A 23,016-nucleotide genomic window follows, 5' to 3' on the forward strand; every position below is an offset into this window, starting at 1 on the left:
GAGAAATTTTTTTCATGTCATCACAAGTATTGATAAGGAATGGTGGGCTGGGGCTGGTTTGCATCAATTGTTGAAAACTGATTGTTAATGGTAAGGAACATTGCCCATATATATCTTGCATTCCTTTGTATGATAACAACAACAAAACCAAAAAGGCAAAAACAAGGCACATATATAAATGTATATTTAGGAGAGATGATGAGTGAAACCCTTACCGACAAGATAACATTCTAGTTGAGATTCAAAGGAAGGAAAAGGGTGAATCTTGTTGTCTGATTATTCTTAGTAGATTGAATGGCAAAGGTAAAGATCCTAAGGCAAGAGCATGTCTGGTATGTTTGAGGAAAGGAAAGGGCTGTGTGGAGAAAGATATATTAGCCAGGGGAACAATTTAGTAATGAGAGTAGAAGAGTAACAAAGGGCTGATTCCTGGAGGGCCATGTGATTATAATGAATACAGTGGTTTTGACTCTTGGTGAGCATTGTAAACAAGGTATGAGCAGATTCACCTTTTAAATGGGATCTATCTGGCTGCTATGATGAGAATAAATTGCAAGGAACCAGAGTAGGTGCAGAGAAACCTATCAGAAAATTAGAACATGCAGGGGGCTTGCACTACACTGGTTACAGCAGAGATAGTGATAACTAAAAGACATCCTTTGCAAAGACAGAGCTAAAACACCTAGGAAAAGGGAGAAGAGAGTCTAGGGAAAGGGAGAAGAGAGTCTAAGAAAATTATGATGTAGTCATTTTAGCAACTAGCTATGTGGACCTTTGCAGGAATTTAAGGTTTGGAAAGGAATCACAGATCTTAATTTTGGATGCATTAGATCTGAGACACCTGCTGGCCCTCTAAATCAAAGCGTTGAGTAACTGTATATTCACAAGTCCAACCTTTAAGGAATGGGTACAAATGGAGGTGTCATCAACAAATGGTAGTTAAACATCATGATATACAATGAGATCACTTGGGGAATAAATATCAATTGAAAGAAGTCTCATAAAAATAGACTTGGTCTACTGTACTGTAAAATCACTACATATGAGCCATTCTCTTTCCTTGTAGCTCCCCCAATTACATGTATACAAAAGCATTTATTTCACCTCATGTTCTTCATAAAAATCTGGATAATTCTTACTAATGGTTTAGGATTTAATCCAGACTACTCATTCCGCACATATCCAGAAAAGTGGTGACTAGTCACTTTAGTGGGGAATCATTGTATCATGCATTAATTTCCCTTTAACTTAAATTTCAACCTCATTGCTTTTTATATGTCCTTTTTTCATCCATTAGATCATAAACTTCCTGAAGGTGAGGCTAACATATTTTCAATGCTCAGTACTATGCTTGAAAGATTGAAGACAATTAGTGCATTCATGAATAAATAAATAAAAATAAATAAAAAGTGAGGGATGAAGAAAGAAGAAGGGAGTTTGCAAAGTGTGCAGTGGAGAGAAGCACAGGGAGAGGAAACCAATATATATTTTATCTTGTTATGTAAGCCTAGTTCTAAAAAGCCGCTTGCAATTTTTACAAACGTGGAATACATACTGTATAACTGAGCAGAACATGATTCAATTTCCTCTTCTGTGAAATGAGAGTGTTGATCTAAGTCCCTCCAGCTTTAAAATGCAAAAGCTTTATGACTCTCAGATTCCCAAGTGATATATGATCTGTGATTTGTGTTCATTTCTTCTTCCCCCTCTTTGGTCATGCCTGGTGCTCTAAAGACTCTTCTGCTGATCCTGGGTACCCTTGTCACCTCTGTTTTGTCCCTCACTTCCTTGCCAGTCCTCACTTACTAGACTTTAATATCCGTATTATTTCTGCCTACAAAATATTCATATCTGCTGTCTTTGCAGTGTTTTTTTTTGCTCTAGATTGCCTTTCCTTTTTTTTGGTATGTAAAGAAAAATAAGGCCCTCTGTTCTGTTGCTGTTTATGTTGCTGCTGTTGTTCATTTATAGTTTTTGACACTAGGAAAGGGAAGTTATCAATAAATGCCATCATTTAAAAATTGCTGGAAAAGAAATTGTGTGGCAAGATGTGAAAGGATTTTACCATGATTAAAATTCATTCATGGGGCTGGGGATGTGGCTCAAGCGGTAGCGTGCTCGCCTGGCATGCCTGCGGCCCGGGTTCGATCCTCAGCACCACATACCAACAAAGATGTTGTGTCCGCCGAGAACTAAAAAATAAATAAATAAATAAATATTAAGATTCTGTCTCTTCTCTCTCTCTCTCTCTAAAAAAAAAAATTCATTACTTGTGGTTCTTCCAAGCATTGATTGGTACTGCTCCCTATTTTGCCATATATCCTTGAATGTTCATTAATAAAGAATTAACACCTTGCTGTCTTTTGTATTCCATTCAAAGGTTGCTGCTGAACTATAAAACAAAAGCTGTGCACAAAATGGATTTCACTAGAAGCTGATCCCACTTAATTCTATCTTCAATGATGGCTTGTTGTTGAAATCAGGCACTTTTAATAATGACTCTAAAGGCTCAAAATCTTTATTCTTCTTCCTAGATTACAGAAAATCCTATGCAGACTAGTATTAGTCTTAGAATTTGGGTGTTTATGATGAAGTAAAATAAAACCCTGAGTCTAAAACTCATTAAACTAAAACATATTAGGTCAGCCTTAAATCCTTTTTGTACTTAGTGCTTAAGAAAATGACACAGACTCATTAGTCTTCCTGTTCTTGTCAAACACAGAAACTGGAGTTGATTTTTCATTAGAGAGGAGATTAAATCTGAAAACTAGAATAATGGAAAGTTTAACTGATACTAAATGAGTCATATTAAGTTTGTAACCTAAATTCTTCCTTTTTGGTTTTAAATAATTAGGAAAATGATCTTTCAGTACACTGTTGTAGCAGCAATACAATTATTTTGTCTAATACCGGACCTAATTTCCTACCATTAATTGTTGATGTTAATTGAGTCATTTGAGCCAATCAGTCACAAGGCAGTTCCTTAATGAGTTTCTATAATGTGAATAATTCTGTGTTTAGTTCAATTAGAACAGTAGCTTTCAAACTTTTAAAATTAAGATCCACAGTTCAGAAATCTGTTTTATATTGTGAATCCATTTATGCACACACTCAATGGTAACAAGTCTCAAGTAAATAGGACCATGTTTATATTTGTGAAATCCTCTGACACAATCTTTGCTTTACCCTAGGATTTTATTCTACTTGTTTTCCTTCTTATTTGTTTATTCTATTGCATTAAACAATGTTGATTGAGACCCATGTTTAGTAAGCAGATTGAAAAGCACTGTTATAGATCAGGTAAGGACTCTCTCCAAGGAGAGTACAATTAGGTCAGGGAAGAATAATACACAACAAACTTTAACATAAGAGTCAGTGAAAAGGTCACCAAAGAGACTAGACTTGAACCAGATTCTGAAGAATGAGAGCAAATGAAGGATGAAATAGGAAAGAGGAAACCATGGAGATGAATGCAGACCTGTTCTCAAAATCATGAAGAAACCCTCCTGGAAGAAATGTAAATGTAGTTTTGGAACAAGAAGTACAAATACAGAGAAAAAGTGTATAAAGAGATGCAAAACTAACTTGAGAATGAAAGGTTGACACCTAGCATAGGAGAAACTAAAGAGCAACTAGAGGGACACTAGAGTATTTTCAGTTTTAGATATATGTTGAATAATGATATTGAAGGAAGAATCTAATTTGATAAAAATAAGATAAAATTTGAAGGAATGACTTTAGATAGAGAGATAGAGAGGGAGAGAGGGAGAGAGGGAGTGAGGGAGAGAAGGAGAGAGGGAGAGAGGGAGAGATCGATCCACTGTGGCAATTATACTGATTTCAAGTGAATAGAGTCTAGTCTAAGCAGTGGCATCAAGGAAGGATATCAAATGAGAACACTGAATGATTTCTGAATTCCCTGCTTGAAGAGGTGACATACATTATGTGTTTATTGTTTTATGGTATCCTTTTAACTTTACACCTTCAACATGTTGGCTTAGGACCTGAATTCCTTAACAAGATTCCTAAAGCACAAGAAGTAAAGTTAAGAATCAATAGATGGGATGAATTGAAACTAAAAAGCTTTTTTTTTTCAGCAAAAGAAACAAGTAATGAAGTAAATAGAGAGCCTATAGAATGAGAGCAAATTTTTACCACATGCACATCAGATAGAGCACTAATCTCCAGGATATATAAAGAACTCAAAACACACACACACACACACACCAAAAAAAAAAAAAACCAAAAAGACAAATAACCCAGTCAATAAATGTGCTAAGGAAATGAGCAGAAGAAGATACACAATTGATAAGCAGATTAATGAAAAAATGTTCAACATTTCTAGCAGCTAGAGAAATGCAAATCAAAACTAAGATTTCATCTCAGTCAGAATGGCAGTTATTAAGAATACAAACAATGTTAAGTGCTGGAGAGGATGTGGGGGGGAAAGGTACACTAATTCATTGATGGTGGGACTGCAAATTGGTGTAGCCAATATGGAAAGTATTATGGAGCTACCTTAGAAAACTTGGAATGGAACCACCAGCTATCTCACTCCTAGGTCTATACCCAAAGGACTTAAAAAGCAGCACACTATAGCAATGCAGCCACCTCAATGTTTATAGCAGCTTAATTCACAATAGCTAAACTGCAGAAGCAGCCTAGATGCCCTTCAATAGATAAATGGATAAAGAAACTGTGGTATATATACACAATGAAATATTACTCAGGTTTAAAGAAGAATGAAACTATGTTATTTACAGGTGAATGGATAGAGTTGGAGAATATCATGCTAAGCAGTGTAAGCCAATCCCCCAAAAATAAAGGCCAAATGTTTTCTCTGAGAAATGGATACTGATCCATAATGGGAGGGGGCAAGGGAAGAATGGAGGAACTCTCTGGATGGAGCATAAGGGTAGGGTAGGAGAGATATGGGGGGGGGGGGGAGATGATAGAATAAGATGGACATTATTCTCCCTATGTATGGGTATGATTGCATGAATGGTGTGACTCTATATCATGTACAATAAGAAAAATGAAGAGTTGTGCTCCATTTGTTTAAAAAATTAAAGTTAATAAAAAGTCACAAAATAGAGTCAAATGTAATGTATATTTTTCATTAATTACATACTTATTAAGCAATTACTATTCAGCATCATGATGAATACTAGGGAGGAAATGGCACACAGGTAAAGAATGATAATATTCAGAAAGAACAAATAAAATAATATTAGAATAACATCCTAGGAGGAAAATATAGTTAGATTATGAAATATATTTAACAGGGGCCTAAAGATGGATTATTATTGACTGCAAGCAGCCATGCAGAAATAAGGAAGGGAACAGAGCCTATACCAACTGTTTTAGTCCCTTCTTTTTCCACTGGTGATTAAAAGTACCCAACCAGAATAACTGTAGAGTAGGAAAGGTTTATTTGAAAACTTACGGTTTTAGAGGTCTCCAGCAGGCTCCTTTTCTCGGGGCTCAAGGTGAGGCAGAACATAGCAGCGGAAGGGTGTGGCAGAAGGAAACAGCTCACGTGGTGATCAGAGGCAGAGAAAGAAACTCCACTGGCCAGATACAAATATATAACCCAAAGCCATGCCCCCAGTGCTCCACCTCATCCAGCCACATCTCACCTGTCCCCAGTTACCACTCAGTTACTCCCATCAGGGATTAATTCACTGATTACTTTAAGACTCTTACAACTTAATATTTGCCCCTCTGAACCCTCTCACATTGTCTCACATATCAGCTTTTGGGGTACACCACATCTGAACTATAATACCAACTTACAATTGTGTATGTGGCCCTTGGGTGTCACACGAGAAAAAAAAATCAGAGAAAAGTTCATGTGGTCTAAGGAACTGGACCACAAGGACAAAAATATCTGGAGACCTGATGATATTATAAAGACAGAACCTAAAAGCTATTCCATGAATTCTGGTAATGAGAAGTGTTCTCTGACTCCCACAGACCATGAAATTATGTTGATTCTAAAAAAAAAAAATTGGAAATATCTCAGAGACAAGGTGATTTGGGTGCCATACAGGTATTATAGGATTGCTAAACTTTGATGAAATTTCTAACAGAATAGCAAAATTAGAATCTCTATGGGTTATTATTCCAAATGCAAATGATTGGATGGTCTCCCCAGGGCTACTTGATTAAGCAACTGAGGACCTGTTGAGGAATCTGCATTTGTAACAAATATCCTAGGTGAAGCCTAAAATTACTAAATTTTGAGAAACACTGAATCTTTCATTTTAGAGTCAAATTGAGCAGAAGCTAGGAAGATTATGTAATGTTCATGGTCATACCGTCACACATGCAGCTGAAACTAGCATCTGAGTGTCCTTGATATTGTTAAAAGGGAATAGTTTTAATATTTTGACACATCTACCTCTGACATTTGGCTCTAATTTCCACTAGTTATGTGATCCATGTCAAATACATTAAACTCTCTGGGCTACTGATTTCTAAGAATAGGAATGATTTCTCATAATTTAAAAAATGTTATTTATATCTTTTCCAGGGTCCCAAATAACTTCCATTAGCCTACAGTGCCTGACATAAGAAGCCTGTACGAAATGTAGCTATTGTTGCTATTCCTGATATGTTGGGGTTAGTAGAGTAAGTGTTCAAGTACGTTGGCTCTGGAGCTAAACCATATGCTTCCAGAAACCAATTCTGCTGTTTAGTGGCATGGTGACCTTGGGGGAATTAAACTCATCATGCTATTGTGTCTTCTTGAGAAAACTGACAAAAGAAATGCCATGATTTAAAAGAATTGTTATGAAGATTAGGTGAATTATTACAAGTAAAGCACATAAAACTAGGCACAGCACATTTTAGCTCTCAGTGTGCCCTTTTTATTTTGTCTTTACACAGAAAGAAAAAGAGAAATAGCCTTGGGGAGGTCATTGCTCCTGGAGAGGCTGCTGCATAGTCAGACAGATTTCAGTTCCAGTAGAGTGAGTGTGGGATGTGCAGCATTTAAAAGAGGTCAGTGCAACCTTAGAGTTAGGAATGCTTGGATACCTGCTTCTCCTGCAGATAGAGTTGTCTCCTTGGATATTTCAAATTTAGGTAAGGCTGAAAATTGGGTCGACTGCATGTTCCCCCTGGGTTTCCTTGTTCTACTGTTTATTTTTCTCAACTGTCTTTCTCCTTACGACTTTTCTTATTTCTTTACTCTGGGCAACTTTGTTTTTTGCTTAGATTTCTAGAAATTCAGTGAGATGAAAATGTGGTGGTTATAGTTGAAGGCATTTTCTAACTTCATGGGTGCTTAGTCTTCTTTTTAAATCTTAAAATAATTTATTGTTTTCAAAGAAATTATTTTGAGGAGTCTGAATTGAAGTTCTTCTCCATTAAAACATTCAGGTCACAGCAACTAATTAAGTTCCTCATGTAACATAATAAATAACATAATCAGCTACTTTTAGTTTAAAACATACCTTCATTATGATTAACATCAGGTGAAAAGAGTGAGTCATATTTACATATGCACATACAAATGAGCAATCATTAAATCCTGATGACTGTATTTTCTAAGATGGTCTTAGTCCTCTAACTCCACTGTTACCACAGATTATAAACAGTTCTCAAAAGCCTTCTACCTACTATCCTAAAGCATTCCTGATGCACAAGCATAGTGATATTTTTTAAATGCTTTACTGATACATACAAACATAAAAATTGTATATATTAAGAGGGTACCATGTAATCTTTTGGTATATCTATACATTGTTTGATGTTCAGGTTGAAACTATTTGTCTCTTTATTTTTTTAAAGTGGAAACTTTCAAAATCCTTTCTTGTAGCTTTTGGAAACGAACAGTACATTATTGTTCTCTATTGTAACCCTATCATGCAATAGCACACCAGAACTTCTTGCTATCTAAATGCAATCTAGTACCCACTAATAGGCTTTACCCCACCCCTAAACCCCCTACTTTTATAGCCTGTGGGAACCATTCTACTGTCAACCTCTATGAGATCATCTCAGATTCCACATATCAGTGAGTTCATATGACACTTGTCTTTCTGTGCCTGGCTTATTTCATTTAACACAATGATCTCCAGTTCCATCCATGTGTTGCAAGTGACAGATTTCAAAACTCAGAAATCTTTTCATATCATTCCTCTGCTTCAAGCTCTCCATTATTTTAAAATAAACCAAAAATCTTTTAAATGACCATGTTGAACTGGTTTGTGCCTCTCTCTTGCATCTTTTCTGACTCCTCTCTCTAGGCTCATTACAGTATCATCTCTCTAGCCCGTCAGGTGTTCCTACTGTCTTTAAAGCACTGGAAAACTATTTCTTGCCCTTCATTCACCATCAATACAAACATAGATTATTTACTCCTCATCCAACTAAGATTTTAAATCTCATTTTTTAAAGAAAAACAACCTTAATTCCATAGAATATTTTATTCCTTACTGTTTTATATTATCCTAGTACATTGCAGTATTTTTTCTTTTACGTTTCATTTCTTATCCCATCTGAGGCCCAAGAATAAATGATTTAAGATTTGTATTCCACATTGTGCTGATGCCAGTGATCTTGTAAGAATTTCTCAGTACTATATCTTCAGTCCTGGAAAAGTGTTAAGTAAGCCCAGAGAAAGAACTCAGCAAATATTTGTTAACTGAACAAATGCATTTATGAATAGCAGTCAAGATTGAAATTTAAAATGGGAAACATCTTACCTCTAATGATGGTCACCACCTGTTATGAATTCTAACAAATTAGTCTTTAATTGTAACAAATATTTAGAGTTGACAATACAAATGTGCATATAGCAGTGATGGAATAATCCTCAATTATTTTCTGACCACAGTTGTTTTTACCATATTGTTAAACACAGGCCTTAGTGGGGTGGTAGGGCATATATACCAGTTGATATTAATTTGAACTCATAAAGACTTAAGGAACAATTTGAAATATTACTCATTAGTACTAAATGAAGTAAAGTGAATGAAATCATTCCTTTTTAGTTTTTAGTCTGCAAAAACTTTTTTTTTTTTTTTTTTTTTTTTTTTTTTTTTTTTTTAGAATATGCCTCCTTCATCCATAGGGTCTACAAATTGAGTAGCTCCAAGGAATTCAGCCTAGACCTGGTTACTGGGTTTATATTAGCCAAACATGACTTTTCATTGATAAATGGCTAATAATGGGGTAGGCACATGATCAAAACTAGGCTTAAGTCTCTTCAAAGTGATCTATATGAACACTGAGATTCAGGGATCTTGCTCTTTCTGAGATTGTGAATACTCATTTCTTGAGTTTCGAGTGGTCATCTTTTCTGTCAAATAAAGATAATCTGCTTAAGAAGAGAATAAGGATAAAGAGCACCAGAGGTGACAGCAAAAACAAGGTCTCTCAGATCTGGGTATCTTTTTGGAATTATAATTTACATAATGAAATGAAAAACTTTAAAAAACAACTTAATCGAATTTCTTTGCATTCTAGACACAATGACAATTCTCAGAAGTAAACTTTTCTTTAGCCTACTCCTTTAATGTGATATGTGAGTGTACATAGTGATGTCGTATTATCAGTCATCAGATCTGTGAATATAAAAACATTCAAGCTGAAGGAAATCAAGAATAATGTAAGAATTTCATGAGACTTTTACAGATTTGAACATGTGGAGAGCATTAAATAAAGTCTCATGGAATAAAATAAAAGTATTGTCTCTACATACAACTAAAATATTTAAGAAAAAAAGAAATACGTTACAGAAATGATGGGAGCAAAGGATAAACAAGATTTAGAAACATGCTGTATCAACGCAGAGTGCCTAGCTTAGGGCAGAGACAACTAAGAGGAAGCATAATGCTAGCTTTCAAATATTTATTAGACTTTCATTCACAAGAAGGCTACACATATTCTCTTTTTACCTTAAAGGAAAATATATATTGAAAATTGGGATACATAATTTAATGCCAAATTCTTACATCAATATTAAGAACCACTTTTACTTTAAAAATGTACAGGAATGGTGAAGTCATTTTTTTTAAGTAGTTCCCAGATACTGGAATTTTTTAGCAAAATTTAGTGCTTGTAGGAATGTAGTAGAAATGACATTAAAGGCGGTAGAATAAAGTTTATAGTTTCTCACTCTGTGAACCATTGCTTACCATTGCCAATGAAACTCTAGGGCAGTAAAAATATTAAAAAGAAGTTTTCAGAAAATAACAATACAATTTTTCCCTAGCTTTTAAACCTTCTCTCTCTCTTCAAAATATTTTTATTGCTCTTAGACTATCCCTTGTTTCAATATCCCTATTTAGGTAGTTGGAAATCATAAAAGCATTTTTTCCTACTTTGTGCTCAGCTTGTTAGTTCACATACTGAAAGACTATCTGTGAACAAATCTCAAAGTGCCTACATCTTTTACAGGCATGAGCATCTGAAACCAATTTTATAAGGACACAATCATTGTCTTAACAGAACACCTAAAAGTGGCATTGTACCCTTTGAAGTTAATGAATAACATAGGGAAATAAGATAACAGCACATAAATTTATTGTAAACAATAACCAAAACAAAAACCTCACAAAGATAAATAATTTAACTTTTTTAAAAAAATATTTTGTTTTAGTTGTAGTTGGACACCATCCTTGTATTTTATTTTTATGTGGTGCTGAGGATTGAACCCAGCAGCCCGCATGTGCTAGGCAAGTGCTCTACTGCTGAGCCACAACCCCAGCCCCAATTAAATTTAATTTTTTAAAGAAATTAAGATTAATTTTATTTAAAAAAATATAAGAGGGAGTCCTACACTATGAAGGTAGATATATCAAAACCCTATATCAACCCATCTAGAAACTTTGTACTGTCATTTGTCTTTATAGCAACAGAATGTTTAAAATTAATATAAAAGGGCTTAGTCCAAAATATTTGTGGTTTAGTTTGCTAATGAGTAAACAGTGCTGTTTAATAACATCTGGCTTCTCTTAAAAAAAAAAAACCCAAGAGGAAAAAAATATATATTGAATCTAAAGCCTGCAGGAACCTTGAGCAAAAAGTCATGTCCAAGTTTTGAGTTTTCTAAATAATGTGAAAAATGATACAGACAAATATAGTAACATCAGGAGACACATCACAGTCCTATCCCTTACCCCAAGAGAAACAAAATGCTGACAATCATAACCATGTTTACTTTAAAGAGCTCTAGGCATAAAAATATTTTCATAGAGTGGAGAAAAATTTTAAAAAGAATAAATTGCATTCTATGTAATAGGAGACAATTTCAATGGCAGATTATGACTCTCCCACTATGAGGCCTCCCTTTTGAATTGATCGGATAAGGGTGTGATAGGTAAAGAGAAGAGACCCTGTAGATAGTTACTCACATATAGCAGTTTCTTTCTGATGATGTCCATCTAGCAAAGATGAGAGGAGAACACAGGATGACACAACTAATTCACTTATCTTTAGCATAATGCCTGGGATATATTTCATTTATATATTCCAAATCTCCTGATGGTACCTTTAATGCTTTTACTTATTGAATGGAAAGGTGCAAAATGTAACATGTATTGTTATAATTTAAGTGATGAAACTGTAGAAAAAAATAGATTTTATTCATGTAGGTATATTATATTTTGATATTCAATAAACTTATAGCAGGAAGTAGCAAGTATTTCCATAAGGGGTCAAATATTAAATACTTTGGGTTCATTCAAACATATGGTCTTGGTGACAAAAGATTACTTAGCTATGATAACAGGAAAGCATTTATTAACTGTATAGAAATGCATAATTCTGCTTCAATAAAGCTGTATAAGAATTGGAAATGATCTGAAATTGACATAGGTTCATAGTTTTTTGATCATTGTTTAATGGAATACTCCACAATATTACCCCTCAATACTCAGCAGTCAGGACTTCTTTCTGGTCTAGGTATGAGGAAAATTCATTCTTGATTTTTGAGCCCGTTTTGAACTCATGGAATTCTATAGCAAAACAAGTTTTTCTTGAAATCTATGGCATTCCTTTTTAGCAGACAACATTGTATTTGGAAAAAAAATACAATCCATAGTTGGGTCTATGTATTATGAGCCAAAGACTAAGAACAATTAAAGCACTAAGATTATTTCATAAGATTATAAGGTAAGGAAGAATGCATGGTAACACTGAAGTCTTTATTTTTCTTTTTTTCTGCCTAAGGGTATATGAGAGTTTCATCAAGGAATACAACTAGAGAAAAGATGTGCCAAATGTGGTTACTGTTCAGATGCTGGTGGGTGCCCAAAAGTTTCTTAATATCTTCACTTGCATTGGTGAGAATGTAGCCAATGTTTCCTGAGTGCTACCTTCCCCCATAATTATGGAGAAATGGTTGAAAATTATGACAGGTCAGTTGAGGCCTCATGGTGGAGACGATGAAGAAACAATTGTATACATTTGGCAAATGGATGGCCTTGTTGGATCAAGGGCATCTATCAGTAAAGGACACTCCTCAATGGACAGAGAACTATTATATATAAAAATTATCCTACAAACTTAGAATACCATATTTATATTTAGATTGCTACCCTAATGCAACCCAGTTGAGAAGAGAAAGGTGGAAAGTCTAGAATTGAGTAAGCAGTTTTCAAAGTAAACTAACTTCAAGTAAAAGTAATTGAGTTGCCTGAATTGGAAGTCTTGCTATCTCAGTTGCTGAGGGTAAGTCAGGTTTTTATGAGCTAGGCTATATTGAGAAATAGAGAAATAAATATTTAAAATATTTTAGATCTTTGTTCATGTGATAGTTTAAATATGATGATGTAAATTTGCAAGATGCCAGACACAATATAGACATCTTCCAAACTTTGCCATTCTATAAAGCCAAGAAAAGAATACCAAAATAATCAGGACAAATGGCCATAATATTTACCAAGAAAAGTAAAATTACTTCCTCTTCAATTCTACTTAGGATCAACTGTAAGTGATGCTGTAACAGGAACTACTTCTTTAAAGGATTTCAGGAAGGTCTGTCTTTAATAGGTCTATGTGGCAATACCTCACCAGCTTAGTGGTGGAAAAATTGGACACCATCTGGCAACATAAAGATTTCAGTGCCATGTCAATAAACTTTGTGTGGTGAATTAGTGCCCATAAGGGCTATTACTTACATTACTTTTTTAATCGTCACAGTAATAACCATGAAAGGAGATTATCACATTTGTATAGGCAAAGATTCTGAGAATGGAAAAGGTTAAGCGACTCTGGTGCTCAGGGTCATATAAGCAGTAATTGGCAATGTTACAGCATTAACATTGATGTTCATTCTCTATAAACTAATGAGTGAACTCAAAGGAATCTCAAAGAATTGTGGAAAACCATGGGTGATGATAATATTGGACAATGCTGCAGGCATGTTGAAAAATTAATCATGTCATCAAGGTCACTGTAATTTTTGTCCTTCCTATGATAGTTGTATTTTTCAGTTTGTTTTTAGCTTTTCCTACAGATCTATGAGCTAATCCATATCTTTTTCATAAAATTCTCTTTAGGCAACTAGATCAGTTCATATTGCTACTGAAAAAATCCTAAAATATAAAATAATAATGGTGAGAGGTCTATTTATATGTGATGAGTTACTAGTTGTGAAATTAAAGACTTTAAACTGAATTTTCCAAACCACATCTATTAATCTGCATTAGACTGAGTGCTGTTTCAGGATGTAGTTATCTTGTCAATTTACTATTTGCATTTTTTCAAGCATTTTGAAACTCCCAAGTTGCAGAAACCACCAACTAACAACAGAAAAACATCACTGTCAATCATTACTTTGTACTCCCGCTCCATAAATAGACCATTATTTATATGGAACCACATGTCTATTAAGCTTCACAAAAATAGAAACTCTGTTGGCACATTTCTTCATTCACAGAGTGACTGAGGATCTGAGGACAGAGAAATGACCAAGAATGAGATGCTGCCCGTCTGTGTAGGACATTTCTGTGAAGACACAAGGGAATATTCAGGAAACAGGTCATGTCATAGTATGTATCTGGATGACTCCTTGAGTTTGGTGGCTGGGATGGACTCTCAGAGAAATTACATTGAAGTGGAAATATGACCATCTTGAAAGAGTCAGTCATATGAAAATTAGGAAGCAAAACAATCTAGTCAGAGGCAATAGTAAATGCAAACACCCCAAATTAAAAAGTAATTTGAATAAGTAGAAAGCCAATGTGACTTAAAACCAATGGCTTAATGGAGAATGTTCTTGGATGAAGTTGGAGTCTAGTTCTACAGGACTTTGCTAATAGGATAAGGAGTCAGGATATAGTTCAAGTGCAGAGTGAAGTCATTGATAGACTTTAAGCAAGGATTGATCAAATCTGAAATGCATTTTTAGAGGACGGCTCTAGCTATTATATATTTGGGGGTATGGCAGTGGCAAAGAGGGTTAAAGAAGAAAAACCACCTGGAATGTCAGGTGATAAATGGTGTTCTAGGTGACAGCATAAGAGATGAAGAGAGATGAGTAGATTCATCAACTGTTTTTTGGATACAGTTGAAAATAAGGTATTTACTGAAATGGATTTGGTAGAGGAAAGAAGAATAACCAAAGAAATTACCCAAACTTTTGGCAAGTTAGAAGGAGGAGGAATAATGAGAAAGCTGAAAAAAAATAGGTGATAAGGAGGAAAGCAACATTTCTGCTCTATATTTTTAAGATTGAGATGACACATAATTACATATTTATTAATTGAGTGAATGAGTAATCTCCTTTTCTCCAGAACTGTTGACTTCTAATAACATTTAGTTTAATTTTGGAATTTTTGTTTGAAAAATTAAATCTATTCTGATAGATATTTATTAGAGAATACCAGTCAAAAATCATATGTGGAAAATAATACAATAGAAAAGAATGAGATTGTAAGAGTTTACTTAGCCAAACTTTTTTTCTCATTTTTCTAGATGATGAAATAAAGGTCAAAGGAGATAAGTGGTTTCTCTACAAAAATACAATTGGTGAATAAGGGTCAGAGTACATGAAGTTTCTTAGCTACCAATTCAGCATTATCTTTTTTTTTTTTTTTTTTTTCTGGACGCTGTCCCATTTTCCCTAAGTATTTTTTCTAGTACATGGGAGAAGAAAACCACTGAGAATAAAGTGGGCAAATAAATCATCACTGTGTGCTCTTGTTGCATATAATGAAGTTCTTGTGTGTCAAAATCTGAGAAGAAGAATGTTCCACTAAGTATTTGGGTCCAGAAGTTCTTGTAATGACTGCTGACATTTGTATGCTTCCAGGAATAACTATGAGCATCTTGATTTTGCAGTTGTCCATGTAATTACAGCATTGACATGCTGTGAAAAAACAAATATAGACCCTTCACATTTGTGTCCTACTGTACACTCACATTGTATATAAAAATTTCCCTGGTTTTCTTATTATTTCAATTTACTATTTAATTTGTACTTATTATGTCTTAGTATGTTAAAAATTCCAAAATTTTGTCTTCTACTTCTAAATTGCCTAATATTTGACTTATGCTGGAAATCCTATCCTAAAAGTAATATTGAAAATTAGGTGCCTTTTATATTTTGTATGCACATTTTACATTAGAACTTCCTCATACTCTCCAGTAAGCAATAGGTTTTGAAATTATAATTGACATTATGTTATGTGCATGTACAAATATGGCACAATAAATCCTACTTATTATGTATAATTGTAATGCACCAATAAAAAATTGATTGATCAGTAAACCGCTACCACCAATCTCTCTATGATTTGCAACAAGTGCTTGGTCATATTTTGCAATTTCGTTTTATGACAGCAATACTCAGGGAATTAGATATTATAAAAAATATTTGTATCAAGGTTTTTTCTGATTTTTTGTGTAGTTGCAAACAATAATACTGGATAATATTCACTTCATAAAATGATTATCAAATTACCAACATAACATTTTTATATTCACTCTTTTCACAGTTATTGGTAAAGTGGGCCTATTAATCCCAAATAGCCTTGCACTCATATCTTCATATGGCCCAACTATCTCACATTGTCCTCAATGATAGGATATTTAGTAATAACAACATAAATACATATGATATTGAAGTAAGATGTGGGTTTATGTCCAGGAAGTGTTCAAATTGGTAAGTTGTGACATTTAAAATAATTTGATGATTTCTTTTAAATTGTTATATTATTGGCATAGCGTTCTTTATTTCTTTAAAATCTGTAGGATCTGTCATAATATTTCTATTTTTTGATGTGAAAATAATCCACATCGATAACCTGAATGCCTACATGTATCTAGATGTTTTACACCAGACTTAAACTTTGGTTTTGTGATTATCCTGCAAAGCCATGCTAGACCCCCAAATTTAGTACAAATGTCAAGAATAATGATAGCACACCCACACTACAAGTTTCTTAAAGTAATTTCTTATATAATATAACTTTTGGGGGGAAATCAGGGTAGGTTGCAAGTTGGTAGTAAGACTGCTGGAGAGAGGAAAGAATAGGAAACACAAACTATGTTTTTTTTTTTTTCTTCTGGTGGTCAGGTGAGACAAGAGTTTTATTCAAAGGCCAGGGCTTTCATGGTGTGAATTTCCTGCTGTCCGTGAAGAAGGGAACACCTGGGCTTTCTTATTTCACCCAAGTATGGGCAGAAGGAGGGGTGGACAGGTGAAACTGGAGAAGGTCACAAAGCAAAGCCAAAAATGGAGTCAGCCTAGTAAGAACAATTACATATTTTTACCTGAAGAATAAGGTGAGTTAAAACGACTCGCTTCAACTTTAATCTTATTTTTATTTACAAAAAGATTTTTTTCAACTTTATCTTGTGTCTTGCAATTTCTGCTTTACAAAGAGAATCTTATGAAAATGAAGAATGAAGTATATTTTTGTTTGGTTTTTATTTTCATTTTGGAAGAGAGTTCTTTTGAACTCTTATGTTCCTGTTTTACTCCTTGATAAGCATTCTGATAGTGGAAATTCATTTTGATATTGCTATAAAATAATTGAGCTCTAAAGGAGACAAATTTTTTCCAAAATAATTTCCCAAATTAGGCCACATTATTCCCCCTTCATCACTAAAAGATTAACCAGTTTTTATCTGTTTTTGTGGCAAAACTACATGTGATGGTGATTCATTTAAAAATGTGGCTAGATTTCGACAATTAATCCTATGATTGTCCTGTATATGGGGCATCAAGGAGACAGATTGCTTTCAGTTATAGTTAAAGAGATGGTTGGAACTGACAAATAATTTGTAGAGAAGGTGATCTAAAAGGCTTATATTTTCATCCCAATTTTATTTAGGAAGAAGTTGAGGCCAAGAGAGGCTAAGTGCATTTTTGGAAATTGCTCAGCAAGGAAGAGATAAAGCTGACATGCAAACCATGATTAGATTGACTCCCAAGTCCATGATCTCCTAAGGAGATGGAAGAGAACATTGATGAGAAACTAAGGTAGGGCAATTTGCAAGGTGAGACACTGCTGTGACTGAATGGGAAGCAGTCTTTAAATATGGCAGTGTTTCACTGACTATATTAAAAAATGAAGAAAAATCATTGGGAAACAGTAGAAAACTCAATGTGAAGGAATTAGTGAATACTATGATTAAAGACTTTATGGGAAGAACCTACAAAATTATCTTGTAAAAAATATGTAGCTATAGGGCCTGGGGTTGTGACTCAGCAGTAGAGTGCTTGCTTTACATGTGTGGGGCACTGGGTTCTATCCTTAGCACCACAAAAATAAATAAATAAATAAACAAACTAAAAGTATTGTATCCATTTACAACTCTCTCTCTCTCTCTGTTTTAGTAATATAATTATATATATCTCTGTGTATATGTGCTATGAAAACTGGAAAGTTTGTGTAGAAGCCTAGTGAATTTGAAAGATGGGGTCTTGGTTCTTCTTGAGAATACTTAATAATCTGAGCACATAAGGAAAGTACGGAATTCAGAGACTGAGCAAAATAGAGACAAAATAACAAAATAAACAACAACAAAAAACCCCAACAAACTAAAAAAGAAGATGAAATAATTTGGACAAAATCTCAGAATGCTTTGAGGGATTGTGGTAAAGCATAAAGGTGGGAAAATATAAGCATGATAACTGTAGGAAGCCAGTGTCTCAAGTTAATTTTGTTAGAGCATAAATAATAATGAATGACAATGAAGTTTTGGGTTTACTCTGATTTTTTTTTTTTTGCTCTGAAAATAATCGAAAGGATACTTTTTCTTTAAATTGAGAAAGCTGCTGTCCAAGTCTGACCAAGGTCAAAGTCATTAGTACAGTTGAAGCCCTAGGTGAAAGGATCAAGAGGACTCAGCCTGGCAATGGTATCCAGGACGCGTGGGCACCTAGAAAAGAATTAATTGGTGACCCAGCACTAATTGGAGAGCAGCACAGCCAAGATCATTAGGCAGCTGATTTTCTAAAATGTGTCTATTCCTTCCAATTTACATTTCAAAATCTTTAGTCTTAAGATTGGTTTCCTGTTGCTCAGAAATGAATGAAGCAAAATCTTTGGTACAATTTTGGAGAATGATTATAATTTACTAATTTAAGCAGGTATTTTAGTTAAATGTTGCTACAGCTTAAAAACATACATTGAAAAAAAAACCTAGTCCAATCAACTATTAAGTGTCTGGGCTAATAATTTGTAGAACAAATACTGGCATAATGCAAAACTTATACTATAACATCATATGATAGATTGACATTTTTCTTCTGCATAAATAATATTTGACTCAAGTTGTTTTAGTCAAAGGTAGGCAGTTTATCATTATGTTCATAAACCATGAAATCTTACTTGACAGTGTGATCTTTTAATTTATACTAAGTCAACAAATGTTTATGTATGTGTATGTTTATGTGTATCTTTGTATGAACATTCACACATCTGCCTAAAATGTACAGGTATGGAAAGTTGATAACTTCTCAAGTATTATTCACTTAAAAGAATATTCCCTTTACCTCAATTGTTAATGAACTTAGTTTATCACAGAATGCTGTATGAAACCTCAAATTATCATCAACCAGCAAAATAATGTTTTAGTAATATAATTAATTAGCAAAGTCTTTAGATAACCAGGTCAAATAGTTTAAAGGCAATGTCAGAAAGTTGGGAAGATCTTTGTTTAATTAAAATAAAATTTATAGAATGATTACTATATTTCAGGCTGTGTGCTAGGCTGTATTCCAGATTGTGAGCTAATTTAAACAAGCAAGCAAATAAACAAATGAAAGGTTTCTTTCATCACAGAATTCCCAGCCCAGGATGAGAGACAGGAACATAAATAACTGCACTCTAATAAAATGTGTTCAATATCCTATATTATCCTAATCACTTGAATTAAGTACTATAGAATTATAAAGGATGGATAGAGACATTCAGTCTATGGAGCAGAGCCAGTGGGTTTTGGCAAGACCTTCAAAGAAGAGCTGATATTTAAAATGGCCTTTGAAAAATCATTAGACCTCCTCCTAGCTATGCATGGAGCATGTGGAAAAAGAAGGTAATGCGTTTGCAAAGTACATAATGTGGTACTTTAGGGATAAGCAAAGTTGCCAGATTCTTCTTAAAGCCCTGACACTGATTCTGACTTTGGTATATTGCCAGCTCTAGATAACCTTACCAGTGCTTTAGACAGAGTCATCCATAGATCGTCCATAATTTTAAAAGGTTTTCCTATAGGGAAGTGTGATCCTTATTTCACATCTGGAGAAAGTGAAGCGAAGAGAAGATAAGTGACTTTCCTAATTGACATCACAAAACCAAGCAGCCGAGTAGGACACATGGGCAGTGACTCTTAAATCTCAATCCAGCATTCCATCCTTGGACCACACATGTCTCATAACTGGAGTTTGCTGTTTGTTGTAGAATAAATGAGAGGATGAGCAATTTTTGAGTGCATTTATGCAGTATATTCAGATCATCCTACCATGACTTAGGTATTAGTGTTAGTGTAAAAATATCAAATACATATTGTTGTGGTTTGGATGTGAGGTATCCTCCAAAAGCTTACATGTGAGACAATGCAAGAAGGTTCAGAGAAGAAATGACTGAGTTACAAGAGCCTTAACCCAATCAGTGAATTAATCACCTGATGGAATTAATTGAGTGGTAATTGTAGGCAGGTGGGGTTTGGAGAGAGGAGGTGACTCATTGAGGGTGTGGCTTTGGGGTATAATTTTGTATCTGGCAAGTGGAGATCTCTCTTTGTTTCCTGATCATCATGTGAGATGTTCCCTCTGCCACACTCTTCCATCACAATGTTCAGCCTCACCTTGAGCCCCAAGGAATGGAGCCAGCTCTCTAAGTACTGAGACCTCTGAAACTGTGAGCCCTTAACTCCTCTATAGTTGTTTTGGTCAATTCCTTTAGTTACAGCAGCAAAAACACTGCCTAAAACACATAATTGATATCTATTGAACATGTATTTGTGGATTCCTCAAAACTCACTTAGTAAATTTAGCCTAGTGTAAAATGGAGAAGATGGAAAGTAAATATTTATCAAAGTCTTCTAATGGGATAAAGCACGTTAGATCCCTTGCATACTTTTCTAATGTAATGAAAAAATAACTGTATGAGACAGGGATAATGATTTTTATTCTTTTATGGATGAGAAATCTGAGGATCAAAGAGGTAAAGCAATTTGTACAAGATTACATATGCAATACATTTGTCTGGCTCTGAAGTCCATGTCCTTTCACTAAAGCACAATACTATCATTACAATTGTTTGAGCTAAGTAACATATTTCAAGTACATCTATGTTCTTAGAGTCTAAAGTACTTCGTACTCATTGCCTGACATTTAGCCCTGGAAAGCTTCAAGGTTTAGAAGTGATGAAAACATTTGGATGATGATGATGATGATAGAAGTGAATAATTATTCATTGCTTATATTGTGGTAGATATCTTCTAATCATTTTATATACATTAATCAATTTCATCCTCACACCATTCCAACAGACTAGATACCATTATTGTTCCCAGTTCAGATGTGGGTATATTATAAAGAAAGGTCAAGTAATTTCCCCAAGTTCACTTGGCTAGTAAGTGACTTGAAACTCAAGCATCTGGTCCTCTGTCTGTACAGTTAGTTATTTTTCTGGTGGCATATCTAGAAAAAACAAATTATATTGTCTTAGTAGTCTAATATGTGTCTGGAACTTGGCTAGGTGTATTTTTCCATCTATTTTATTTAATTGCTAGAAAAGCATGATACTTAGTCAAAACAGTACTATGATTAAGAGAGAAAGATGTGGAGTCAACAAGGAACACTCAGTATGTATATTATTAATCTATCATCCTGTTTTATGTATTCAAGACAATATCCTAAAATTCAAAGAAGCAGCTGGCTGGAAGTCATATGGCTAATATGCACTATAGTCATGATTCAATAAAGGGATTTGCACTATTTACCTATAGTTTTAAAAATTTATTTATTCTAATTGGTTATACATGATAGCAGAATATATTTCAATTCATAGTACACATATAGAGCATTTTTTCATATCTCTAGTTGTACACAAAGCAGAGTCACACAGTTCGTGTCTTCATACATGTTCTTAGGGTAATTATGTCCATCGATTCCACCATCTTTCCTACCTCTATACACCTCCTCTTTGCTCTATTTGAAGAGTCTCCATTCCTCCCATGCTCCCCCCAACCCCATTATGAATCAGCATTCACATAGAAAAGAAAATATTCAGCCTTTGTTGTTTTGGAATTGGCTCATCTATAATTTTTAAAAATAAATTTTGTGATGTATTTTTGAGATTTGTAACATGGTATTATGAGATACATTTTGATAGCAAGTTACTATAGTGAAGAATATTAACATATCTATCAGGTCACATATTTATTTATTTTGTTGACAAGAGCAGCTAAAATCTACTTATTTACAGAAGTCCCTAATAAAAAATGTTATTAACTTTAGTCCTGATGTTATATATTAGATATCTAGACTTGTTCATCCTACATATCAGCCACTTTGTATTCTCTGATATGTATCTCCCCATCTTCCCACTTTCTCCTAATGCTAGTGAACTCTGTTTTATTCTACCTGTAATATTTGAACCATTTTTTTGGTTAAATCCCATATAGAAATGAGATCTTACAATATTTTTCTTTCTGTATCTAACATTTTGCATTTATTTTAATGTCCTTCAAGTCCATCTACTTTAACACAAAGAGCAGGATCTCCTTTTTAAAACATAATAATATTGTATGATATGTATGTATATCATACACACAGGCATATACATACATTTAAGTATTTTCCTCATTTTATTTATCCATTCGTCTGTTGAGGGACACTTAGGGTATTTCCATATTTTGGCAATTGTGAATAACACTAAAATGAATGTGGGAGCGCAGGTATCTTTATGAGGCATTGAAAAACCCAGATGAGACTCATCTGATGGTTCTACTTTTAATTTATTTAGGAGACTCTGTGACATTTTCCAGAATGGCTACTAGCGTTCTTAATTCTATATATTCTCAACAACTACTTTTACCTACTATCTTTTTGATAATTGTTATCTCGATGAGCATGGGGAAATATCTCATAGTTCTGATAAATTTTGCACCTGTGGTTATAGGGCCCCAAATAAAGTGAAAATGAGGCAGATATTATTTCTTCTTATCAAATAAATGGAACATTGAAAAAGTTGGTGTTACAATAGGAGAAAAATAGAACATCAAAGGTAAGAATGTATGTCACATTTTAGAGATGGAAAAATAATGTTCTTTTGATCAGAAAAAAATGTTTTTTACACACAAAGACTAAATTATGGTATTTATTACATCATGATGCTTCACTTCTAGGAGCTCAAAATATATTTCAGAAGCATAAATGATCACTGAATAAATGAGTTAATTAATGGGTGGATGAATGGAGGGATAATAGCAGAATCTTGCAAATTGAGAGTGGAATGTGTTTCAAGTTGTTACAGAACCCAACACTTATAAAGATGAGGAAAAGAGCAGGAATGGTCTTGCCTTTAATGCCTTTAATATCTC

The sequence above is a fragment of the Spermophilus citellus genome (assembly GCF_964194105.1).
Source record: "Spermophilus citellus genome assembly, chromosome: 1".
NCBI classification, from domain to species: Eukaryota; Metazoa; Chordata; class Mammalia; order Rodentia; family Sciuridae; genus Spermophilus; species Spermophilus citellus.